We start from the raw sequence: 12,338 nt of genomic DNA on the forward strand, positions 1-12,338 counted from the left end.
GTGAAAGTATGACCCTAGCACAGGTTAGCATACCTGTGCTTGTTTTTATCCAGCTAGCATGGGTAACAATAGCAGTTGCAGCCCAGACTTCAGCTCCAGCCCGAACCCAAACATCTGCACAGAGATTTTTATCCCTTCAGCCCAAGCCCCGGGAGTCCAAGCCAGCTGACCTGGGCCAGCTGCGAACGTGCTGTGATCTTTTATTCATGTGCAGATGTATCCCCAGAGTACAAACCTGCCACAAAGCCTGGGTATGTATTTTGGTTGCTATCCTATATTGCCACATCTACACTGCTATTGTTAGCCCTGCAAGCTAGATTAAAGCAAGCATGGCTATGCCAACCTGTAGTAAAGTGCGAGCTTCACTTGCAGTGTAGGCTTGGATTCCTATTCTGTTCCTTGGGAATGATTGAACATTCCAGATTTGGATGTTCACTCTGCTGTTGAGTGCTTTTCTAATTCCCCACTAAACACCTTCATCTTCCCCCCCACCCTCACTTAAAATCCTCTCAGTGATAACTCCCATCTGTGTCTCAGTTTTTCACTTTGAAAAGCTAGTCAACTATGGGGTGAAGTATAAGAGGTACGGGGGGATGGACGGACGACGACTGTGTTACAAGCAGCCCTGCACTTATGTCAGTTATTGTTGACTGACAGAATCCACAAGCTTTTAAGTAACAGAAGGTGCTTTGGAAGTGTTACGTATCATACTTTCTGTCACTACATACACTTGAAATTTGAGAAACCCTAAGACTAAATAAATTTTCACTGTTTTTTTTTTCTTCTTCTTTATCCTCTGCTGAAGTTAACAGTAAAAGGAATGAACCATACAAGTTCCCTCAGGTTTGAAAATTATAAAGAAAATTCTTAAAAGGATCTACCCTGCAGGGATACCCTGTAGCTATTGGCAAAATGAGGCTGCATGGTGACTGTTGCGAAGTGGAGGTACATTATAACATCAAGGATTTGTTTGAAATGTAAACTTGAGATCATCTTTCTACTAAATCACACCTCTAAATATTCATTCAACCTGCCACATTTTGGCAAGCTGATAGTTAAAATACGCTCCTGATCAATTGCTTGGCTGTGTGTGGATTGTTTCTGAAAACAATCCTGGGTGCAGACTGTTGAACTTTGTAACTCAATAGGCAAGTTCACAGCTTTGTTGGAAGCCTTGAACAGAATCTCGTCAATATCTAATTCTTTGAACAAGAGGCTAAGTTCATGGAGGATAGGTCCATCAATGGCTATTAGCCAAGAGGATCAGGGACGTGATTCCATGTTCTGGGTGTCCCCAAGCCTCTGACTGCCAGGTGCTGGGACTGGATGACAGGGGATGGATCATTCAACAATTGCCCTGTTCTGAAGTATCTGGCACTGGCCACTGTCAGAAGACAGGATACTGGGCTAGATGGACCATTGGTCTGATCCAGTATGGTCGTTCTTATGTTCTTATGTCAATCTCCCTCCCCTCCCCCAATTGCTTTCAGTGTTGAGATGGAACTGAGCTGCCAAGTTCTGATCAGGAGTCAAAGTCTGAGGGGTTCAGATCAGGGATATTGATTAGGCCTGTTACTGAGATGGGAGAAAACTGTGAAGTTTATCTTCAGATCTGAAATACAGGATGACAGATGGTTCAGACCCATTTCTATATTAGGGCAGGAAGGATGGTCTTGTGATGAAGATGCTAGACTGAGACATAGGAGATCTCTGTTCAGTTTCTGGTTCTGCCATACTCTTCTTGTGTGATGCTGGGCAAATCATGTAACTTCTTTGTGTCACCCTTCCCCAGGGCCGGCTCTAATTTTTTTGCCACCACAAGCAAAAAAAAAGAGTACCGCCCTCCATAGTGCTGCCACAACACACACCCTCAGCACCGCCGCCACCCCCCCGCCCGTGGAGCACCACGCCACCGAACCCCCCTGCTGAACACCCCCAGCCCCCCGTGGAGCGCCGCGCCGCTGAACCCCCGAGTCCCCTCCGGAGCACTGAACCCCCCCCGTGGAGTGCTGCTCTGCCGAACCCCCCCACCAAACACCCCAGCCCCCCGTGGAGTGCCTTGCCGTCGAACCCCCCGATCCCCTGCGGAGCGCCGAACACTCCCCCCTGTGGAGCGCTGCGCTGCCGAACCCCCCCGCGAAGCGCCGCGCCACCAAACCCCCCAGCCTCCCACGGAGCACTGAACACCCCCCCCATGGAGCGCCGTGCCGCTGAACCCCCCCGCTGAACCCCCAGCCCCCCACCGAGTGCTGCGCCACCGAACCCCCCCGCGGAGCGCCGCCGAACCCCCTCACCTCCCCGCAGAGCGCTGCGCAGCCGAACACCCCCCCCCCCACGGAGCACTGCACCGTGCCGCTGAACCCCCCCGCTGAGTGCCGCGCTGCCGAACCCCCCCGCCACCACACACACCTCCTGCCAAGTGCCGCACCGCCAAACACCCCCAGCGCCGAGCCGAGCTGCCGAACACCCTCCCCCCCCCGCGGCGCGCCCTGCCGCGCTGCCACCCCCCCCGCAGAGCGCCGCTGCTGAATCCCCCCCCCCAGCGCCCCCCAGCCCCTGAAACAAAAACAACCCACCCCAGCGCCGCCCGACCGAACCTAAAAAACAACAACAACAAAACCCTGAGCGCCCCCGCCACCGCAAGATTGGCTGCCCCTTACCAGGTGTCTCCCCAAGCACGTGCTTGGTCAGCTGGTGCCTGGAGCCAGCCCTGCCCTTCCCTATTTCATGGGGGATATTGTGAAGATAAATTCAGTAATGTCTTTAAACTGCTCACATTCTATGATAGGGATCAAATAAGTACTTAGCGATTGTGAAAAAGTGTTAGGGTGAAAGTGTGGAATACAAAAAGTCCATTCTCCAGCCACAGAATGGATAAAGAAATAGACAACGCAAGCGCACATTTCTCCACACTGCTAGCTCAATATGCCTCAGCTCTATTTATATAAACTGGCATTTAATCTAGGTCCCGCTGGGATTGCTAAAGTGGTAATTGTCTTTTGTCACGTGGAAAACAACCAGATTGTGAGCAGCGACTCATATTGGCCACAGAACGGCCTTCAAATGGTAACTTCCATACTAAGAAGCTTGGCTGAACTCAAAGTAGCAACTTTGCGGTGAAAGGTTTGGAGTCCATATCGCACTACCAAATTCCTTCTCATTCTTATTAACAAAAACATGCTACAGCAAAAATGTGTCAGAAAGTTACCAAGTTGTGGATAATTTCTAGAAAGATAGAAAATGACGGCTTCAGTAAGACTGTATAGAGACAACTCTAGATTATATACCACAGTCTGTAGGACTTCTTTCAAAAAATGGTACAATAATCAAATGACACACTGGCATGCACGCTTGTTCAAATCACATCAATGGGCTTTGCATGGGAAAATTTGCATTGAGTGAAGGACAATAAGGATTCTCCCCTGGCTAAAGACTGATCAGATGTCTCTACAGTAGCAGAACTTCTCCTGCAGCTCATGCGCTGTAGTAGTCTCTATGCCCTGAATCTCCCTACTTGGTTAGAGTGGGGATAACTGGCCAAAAGATCTGTGTAGTTATAGATTCACTGGCCACATCTACTCCACTCTGAATCTGATCCAACTCTGACTGGAGTTTTTCCATTTACTGTAAAGAGTTGGATGAAGCAGGCTGTGACCTTGCTGAGAAAGCTGCCATGAAACACTGGAAATGTGAAGTGTGACCCCTCTCTCTCTGCCTTGTCCCTCCCTGCTCAGTTGGACCACACTGGCTCTGCTGTATTCAGGGCCTTCCATAACTCTTAATGGCCCAGAGAATATGGCCCTTCAATTGTACATATAGAGGTGAATCTGCCTTATTTAGCTGCAAGAAACACCAAACTGCATGGAAATTGTCAACATATAGGCTAATTCTCAAACACACACATGGCTATGTGCAGGAGCGGTGCCAGGGTTTTTGCCGTCCTAGGCAGCAGCGCTCCTCTCTGAGCATTCAGCGGTGGGGGTCCTTCTGCTCCGCGTCTTCGGGGCACTTTGGTGGCGGGCAGAGCCAGCTCCAGGCACCAGCTTGCCAAGCAGGTGCTTGGGGCAGCCACTCCGGAGAGGGGTGGCACATCCAGCTATTCGGCGGCAATTCGGCAGATGGTCCTTCACTCCCGCTCGGAGCAAAGGACCTCCCGACGAATTGCCGCCGCAGATCGCAAGCACGATCACATTTTTTTTTTTTTTTTTTTTGGCGCTTGGGGCAGCAAAAACCCTGGAGCCGGCCCTGGTGGCGGGTCCCAGAGTGAGTGAAGGACCCGCCGCCGATTTTCCGCCGAAGACCCGGAGCGGAAGGACCCCCCACTGCTGAATTTCCACAGAGGGCGGCAAAATGCCACCCCCCAAATCTTGCCGCCCTAGGTGACCACCTAGGGTCGCTTAGTGGAAGCGCCGGCCCTGCCTATGTGCATATGCACTTAAATGTGCACCCATTTTGAAGTGTGGGGTCCTAAGGTACTGATTTCCTTCTCTTCCCACCGCTTCCTGCTCTGGCACTAGTGGGTGCCAAAGATGCCCATCAGCCTAGACAAGGATGCAAAAATGAAGCAAACAAATTTTTCCAAGTAAACTTACACTCTTCCAAGCATTGCCATTGCCATTCTAGGGCTTTTAATGTGGCACTTTAGTATCATATTGGTAAATAAGCTCTCTCTCTCTCTCTCTGTGTGGCTACTTTGTAACATCCTTGTCAGTGAGGCAAAGAGTGTATTGAAATTTACCCTATTATAATGTGTTCATTTTGCACTGCAATTCTACCAATTAGCAAAGCTTCCCATTCAGCGGCTAAAGTCCATTCCAATTTTAGCCCATCAGTTAAAAGCTATCAAGAGGGTTTGAGAACATAAAGGCCCAAATTCTGTTTTGGATGTAGGCGTGTGATTTGCCAGTGAAGTCAATGGGAATCTACCATGTGCACCTTGAAGGCCACATTTATAATACTTTATGAATAGCCCCCAGAGAATGACAGCATAAACCCAGCTGTATGTTATGAAACCATACTTCTTGAAGAAGCTACTCCTCTCATTCCACTTCTCATTTGTGTGGTTATTGTTCTCTGCTCTTAAGAAAGGAAGGGGGGGAGTGTAGGGGAAGAAAACTGTGTGAATACTTATCTTTTTTTGTCTCGGATGCTTTTCCTCCTCCACACTGGATATGTTATATTGAAAAAATTAAAACCATATTTCATGTAGCTCTTGAAATACCCCGGTTTATTTCAAATTACCCTCCATATCCTACCAGTCTTGATAGAGGAACAGGATTCACATATGGAAAAACTTAAAAGGAACTGAAGGGAGGTGGGACAGCTCTGTCTCCTGGGAGTTTCACTTTCATCTGCATGAGGCACAGCAAATATCCTGATTGAAAGAGCATGCTAAGAGACTTTTCCTAGGGCAGTAAGACCATTGTGCAGGGAGACCAATGGATTTCCTATTATGTTTCTATCTTTGTTGAGAGGGTTGACTGAAAGCAACTCATGATATCAGGATTTATTTTTGAGGTGGCTATACATGCCATGGCATGCACACTGGAGTTGGTTTTGTGTTTGTGTTAGCAGTTACTGCATCTGGCTTTGGTACAATGCATATGGGAAAAGCTGGCTTAAATGCATCTCTCTGGTTCTCAGGCAAAGTCAGCATGATTGCTACTGGGCAGCTCTGGGTAAAAACCACAACTCTGAACTCTTTAAGTAGTTTGCAGCATTCCAAGTAGTGTGTCTGCTTCAATTTGTGTAATGGTTTATCAGATTCTGTCAGACTTGAAGCCTGATACTTCAGACAAAGGACCAAGGTAGTGTATAAATGTGTGTGATGGTATGCAGTCAACAGATTTGAACATGAGTTGGAGCTTATAATTCACTGTCATTTAATTGAGCGTAGTCACTCGGACTCCAGGATCTTACTCTAAAAAGATACCCATCTTCATTTATATCTCAGCAACTTTGACATAACCTCTTTGTAGCAGACCCAAATAACCAGGCCTTCACCTCCTGCACATTATTAAGCTAACTAGACGATTTCATCTACCTATCTGCAAAGACTAAGGTCTACACTGCTGCCATGTAGGCTTGCTTAACTCGCAAGCACTTTTCAGAAATACCATCTCTGATATAAAACCCAGTTAAGTTAAATTGATGAACTATCTTTGCACCACAGAGGGGCAATTTGTCAAACACCTCAGATCTGCACCTAACTTGAAATCCTAAATAATTTTATATGCAATCAGCCATAAATACACTCTGTTTCTTTTTTCTCTTTCTTTTAATAGCATGTTGTAAGTGAACATGGTTATTACATAACACCTAGAGAAACAAAGTATCCTGCTGAGAGATACTGGTGACTGCTTGGATCACACACCTCTTTGAGATTGGGTGTGAATGCACCCTGCAATTAACATAACGGTCAGGATGAGTTAATCTGAAGCCCCCTTCCTAAGGGCATGTCTACACTGGCAGAGCTACAGCCCTGGGAATTACAGTGAAGGAAAACTGCGGTTGTGTGTTCACACTGTCAGCTGCCTGTGCAATAGTGTGTTCACACTTGCAGCACTTGCAGTGGTATTCAGAGTAGTGCACTTTGGGGAGCTATCCCACAGAGCGTATCTTCCTCTTCTGTTGCTAAGAGTTGTAAGGAAGATGGAGGGGGGTTGTGGGGCATCCTGGGTCCTGTCCCAATGCCCCGTGATGCATTGCTTCGCATCCCAGCAATCCCTGTGCTTCCGTCTGCATTTGGCACCATCTTTCAATGGTTTGTGTACTGCGTGCCCTGCCTCTTCAGTCTGCAGGAATGGATCCCGCACTATTGATCAGTATGCTGCTCACTCTGACTAACACGTCACAAGTGGCAGTGGAGTTATTCCTTAACTACAAAGGCAAGAGTAGTGTGACATTGATCTTGCCACGCGTAGTAGCTACGACACGAGATTGCTTGTGGCATTCACGGAGGTGCTGACCACAGTGAAATGCCGCTTTTGAGCTCAGGAAACGAGCACTGAGTGGTGGGATCACACCGTGATGCACGTCTGGGACGACGAGCAGTGGCTGCAGAACTTTTGGATGAGGAGAGCCACATTCATGGGACTGTGTAATGAGCTTGCCCCAGCCCTGCAGCACAATGACATGAGAATGAAAGCTGCCCTGTCACTGGAGAAGTGCGTGGTGATTGCACTGTGGAAGCTAGTTACTCCAGACTGCTACCGATCAGTCGCTAACCAGTTCAGAGTGGGAAAGTCGACGGTTGGACTTGTGTTGATGGAAGTGTGCAGGGCCATTAATTGCATCCTGCTCTGAAAGACCATGACTCTGGCCAACGTGCATGACATTGTGGATGGTTTTGCACAAATGGGCTTCCCTAACTGCAGAGGGGCAATAGATGGCACGCATATCTCAATTCTGGCACCAGACCACTTAGCCACCGAGTACATTTCTCAATGGTTCTCCAGGCACTTGTGGATCAGTGTGGGCGTTTCACAGACATTAACGCAGGCTGGTCCGGGAAGGTGCATGATGCACACATCTTTCGGAACACTGGCCTGTCCAGGAAGCTGCAAGCTTCAAGATCTTCCTGGACTAGAAGATCACCGTAGAGGAAGTCAAAATGCCCATTGTGATCCTGGGAGACCCTGCCTACCCCTTAATGCCGTGGCATATGAAGCCATACATGGGGCAACTTGACAGCAGCCAGGAGCGATTCAACAACAGGCTGAGCAAGTGCAGAATGACTGTTGACTATGCTTTTGGCCGTTTAAAAACCCGCTGGTGCTGCCTCTATGGGAAGCTGGACCTGGCCAATGACAATATTCTTATGCTTATAGCCGTGTGCTGTATGCTCCATAATATTTGTGAAGGGAAGGGTGAAAGCTTCACTCAGGGCTGGACCGTAGAGGCTCAGCGCCTGGAGACTGAGTTTGAACAGCCAGAGACCAGGGCTATTAGAGGGGTGCAGCGCAGGGTCATAAGGATCAGGGATGCTTTGAGGCAGCAATTTGAAGCTGAAACCCACTCAAATTTGTTGCTATGCTTGGGAGTGCAGTGCTTGTAATGCTAGGAGGTGATTGGGATTGGTGCAGATGATGCACTATGAAGGTTTAACATAATTGTCTGTTGCTTTGCAGGGCTCTGTTTGATTTCAATTAATAGACTAAAGATTGCTTTCAAACCCACACAATTCTTTTATTTAAAAAAAAAACAATTGGAGGAGAGAGCCACACAAACAAACAAAAAAACCCATCAGCAGTGAGAGGGATGGGGAAAAGGAAGGTCCCAGGAGGAGGAGGGGTCCCGGGACGGCTAAAGATTTGTGTATGTCCAGGGATCATACCCAGCCTTCTCCTTTGGAGTACACTACAGCGAATACTGTACTTCAGCAGGGCTAAACTGCAGAGGGACGGGTGTTGAGTGCAGTGAGTACTGGGAGTCTGCAGGGCGGGACTGTGACGGGGGAGGAGTGGAATGCAGTAGGTACAGACTGGAGCCAGGAGGTTGATAAGAGTGTTGGTGGTGTCTGGGGGGAGCATGGGAAAGAGGTTTGTGACAGCGGCTGCAGGGGAGGGCAGGCACAGAGCTGCTCAGTTTGCAGAGCTAGTATTGCCTGGAGTGTGTCTGCTTGGTGCGCCATAACTTTTAAGAGCCGCTCCGTGGCTTCATTGTGGCGTGCCGCGTTCTCCTTTCGTTCCCTCTTCTCGCTGTCCCGCCACTCCTTCAATTCCTGTTTCTCAGCGGCGGAGTGCATCATGACATCACACAGAAAGTCCTCCTTAGTTCTTCATGGCCACTTTCTAATTCCGCGCAGCCGTTCTGCCGCCAATAACAAAGAGGGAGGCTGGGCTCCCAAGGTCATCTCTGAAGTTTAAATGCAACATTTTACAGAAGCAGTATTGTTTGCAACACAGACAACACTGATTGTGATTTAAAACACAGCCAGTACTCACACACCTGTCACTAACTAGCTGGCCCCAGGCAAGCACACATGAGCCACAAGACCCCCAAAATGATGAATAGCTACAGGGGCAGGGTAAATCACTCTTCCTGGACCCTGCTGTACACTGGGCACGTGGCTCTTGTGGAGAGCCAGCACTGTAGGGGGGGCCTGATAATCATTCCTGTCCCCACACTTTCCACGGGCTGTGTTCATTATGGAAGATATCTCACTGCTGAGGGTGAACAGGGAATCAAGGGAGGGTCTTCTCCAAGCCTGCGGCTTCTGCCCTGGCCCCTATGCGGCTCGGCTGTGTGCAGCAATGGTCCTCCTCCCACCGGTATGGCACAGTGGCGTGGGAAAGTTACCATTAATGGGGCAAGAAACAAAGCAGCTCTGCCAAAGAACCTGCGGCAGCGGATTGCCCAGTATCTCCATGAGTTTCCTGGAGATCTCGTTCTCGTTAGAGAGGATCAAGGGAGATTATGCCAGGCTGGGGAAGACGCTCAAGGAGATAGAGGCTCAGATTATCTTTAGTGGGATTCTGCCCGTTCCGAGGGAAGGGCAGCAAAGGGCTGATAGGATTGTGAGAATAAATAGTTGGCTAAGGGAGTGGTGCTATAAGGAGGGCTTTGGGATGTATGGCCACTGGGAGGCTTTCGGGGACAGACACCTGTTCTCGCGGGATGGGCTTCACCTGAGTAGGGAAGGAAATAGACTGCTGGGAGGAAGGCTGGCTCATCTAATCAAAAGAGCTTTAAACTAGGAAGTTTGGGGAGACGGTTGGGAGATGCACAGTTAATCTCCACGCCAGATTCCAGTATGGAAAAGGTGAGTAAAAGGAGAGGAGACATAGCCGGGGAGATGAGATTGGACATAGGAAGGACAGGGAGGACGGACACAAGGAGGCCCACAACATATAGTGCTGCTAATGGGAGACGGGCTAAACGACATACATTAGGGTGTTTATACACCAATGCCAGAAGCCTAGGTAATAAAATGGAGGAATTGGAGCTCTTGGTCCAGGAACTGAAACCGGATATCGTAGGAATAACGGAAACGTGGTGGAATAGCAGTCAAGACTGGAACACAGGTATGGAGGGGTATGCGCTGTTTAGGAAAGACCGGAACAAAGGTAAAGGTGGGGGGTGGCCTTGTATGTCAATAGTGAAATAAACTGTAAAGAAATATTAGTGGATGGATTAGATAACACAGAGTCTGTCTGGGCAATACTCACACTGGGTAATAGGACTACTAGAGCCTCTCTGGGGATAGTGCCTGGAGTGTGCTATAGACCGCCGGGATCGACCCAGGATATGGATAAGGAACTATTTAATGTGTTTAGAGAAGTAATTACTAACAGAAACTGTGTAATTATGGGGGACTTTAACTTCCCGGATATAGATTGGGGAACAAACGCTAGTAGCAATAACAGGGCTCAGATGTTCCTAGAAGTGCTTGCTGATCAATTCCTCCATCAAGTGGTAACTGAACCGACGAGGGGGGAGGCCATTTTAGATTTGATTCTGGCAAGTAGTGAGGACCTTGTTGAGGAAGTGGTAGTAGGGGACAATTTGGGCTCCAGTGATCATGAGCTAATTCGGTTTAAAATACATGGAAGGAGTAACAGAATTAAATCAAAGACTAGGGTTTATAATTTTAAAAAGGCCAATTTTAACAAACTAAGGGGACTGGTAAGGGAAGTGGACTGGGCAAACGTATTAATGGATTTAAAAGCAGAAGAAGCCTGGGATTACTTTAAGTTAAAGATGCATGAGCTGTCGGAGGCCTGTATTCCAAAAAAGGGAAAAAGATTACTAAGCAAGAGATTTAGACCGAGCTGGATGAGCGACCGACTCAAAGGGGCGATTAGGAAAAAACAGAAAGCGTATAAAGAGTGGAAGAGGGGAGGGATCAGTAAGGAAATGTACCTAAGTGAAGTCAGAGAATGTAGAGATAGAGTGAGAAAGGCCAAAGGCCATGTAGAGTTGGAACTAGCGAGGGGAATTAAAAGCAATAGTAAGAGGTTTTACAGCCACATAAATAGGAAGAGAGCAAAGAAAGAAGAAGTGGGACCGCTGAAGTCTATTGCCGGAGAGGAGATTAAAGACAATCTAGGCATGGCGCAATATCTTAATGAATATTTTGCATCGGTATTTAATGAGGCCAATGAAGGTATTAGGGATACTAGCACCACTATAGAGCGGCATTCGGGATGGGGGATTACCGTATCCGAGGTGGAAACAAAACTTGAACGCCTTAATGGGGCTAAGTCGGGAGGACCGGACGATCTACATCCGAGAATATTGAAGGAATTGGCGCGGGAAATAGCAGGCCCGTTAGCGATAATATTTAATGAATCTGTAAACTCGGGGGTGGTCCCGTTAGACTGGAGAATAGCTAATGTGGTTCCTATTTTCAAGAAAGGGAAAAAAAGTGATCCGGGTAACTACAGGCCTGTTAGTCTAACATCTGTAGTGTGCAAGGTGTTAGAGAAAATTCTGAAAGAGAAACTAGTTGAGGACCTGGAGGGTAGTGGCAATTGCGATAAATTACAACATGGTTTTACAAAGGGCAGATCGTGCCAAACGAATCTGATCTCCTTCTTTGAGAAAGTAACGGATTTATTAGATAAGGGAAATGCGGTGGACCTAATATACCTGGATTTCAGTAAAGCGTTTGATACTGTACCCCATGAGGAATTATTGGTTAAACTGAAAAACATGGGGATCGATATGAAAATCCAGAAGTGGATAAGGAATTGGTTACTGGGGAGAAAGCAGCGGGTTGTATTAAAGGGTGAACTGTCGGGTTGGAGGGAGGTTACTAGTGGAGTGCCTCAAGGTTCGGTTTTGGGACCCATTTTATTTAATCTATTTATAACTGACCTCGGAACCGATTGCAGGAGTGGGCTGATAAAATTTGCGGATGATACGAAGGTGGGAGGCGTTGTAAATTCGGAGGAGGACAGGGATATCCTGCAGGGAGACTTGAATGAGCTTGTGAATTGGAGTATCAGAAATAAGATGAAATTTAATAGTGAAAAGTGTAAGGTGATGCATTTGGGGATGACTAATAACAATTTTAGTTACAAGATGGGGATGCATTGGTTAGAAGTAACGGAAGAGGAGAAGGACCTAGGGGTTCTTGTAGACCGCAGGATGACTATGAGTCGACAATGTGACGTGGCGGTGAAAAAAAGCCAATGCGGTCTTGGGATGCATTAGGCGAGGTATATCTAGTAGGGATAAGGAGGTCCTGCTTCCGTTGTACAAGGCGCTGGTGAGACCTCATTTGGAGTACTGTGTGCAGTTCTGGTCTCCCATGTTTAAAAAAGATGAACTCAAACTGGAACGGGTGCAGAGAAGGGCCACTAGGATGATCAGAGGAATGGAAAAGCTGTCGT

General features: G+C 47.9%; 1 long non-coding RNA gene across 2 annotated transcripts in view; it reads left to right on the plus strand.

Moving 5' to 3' along the window:
* The window catches only part of LOC101939332 (uncharacterized), a 206,828-nt gene that overhangs the window by 74,051 nt on the left and 120,439 nt on the right, over window positions 1–12,338 (plus strand). The gene's annotated exons all lie outside the window — the stretch shown is intronic.

This window comes from Chrysemys picta, chromosome 1 (genome assembly GCF_011386835.1).
Source record: "Chrysemys picta bellii isolate R12L10 chromosome 1, ASM1138683v2, whole genome shotgun sequence".
Taxonomy (NCBI): Eukaryota; Metazoa; Chordata; order Testudines; family Emydidae; genus Chrysemys; species Chrysemys picta.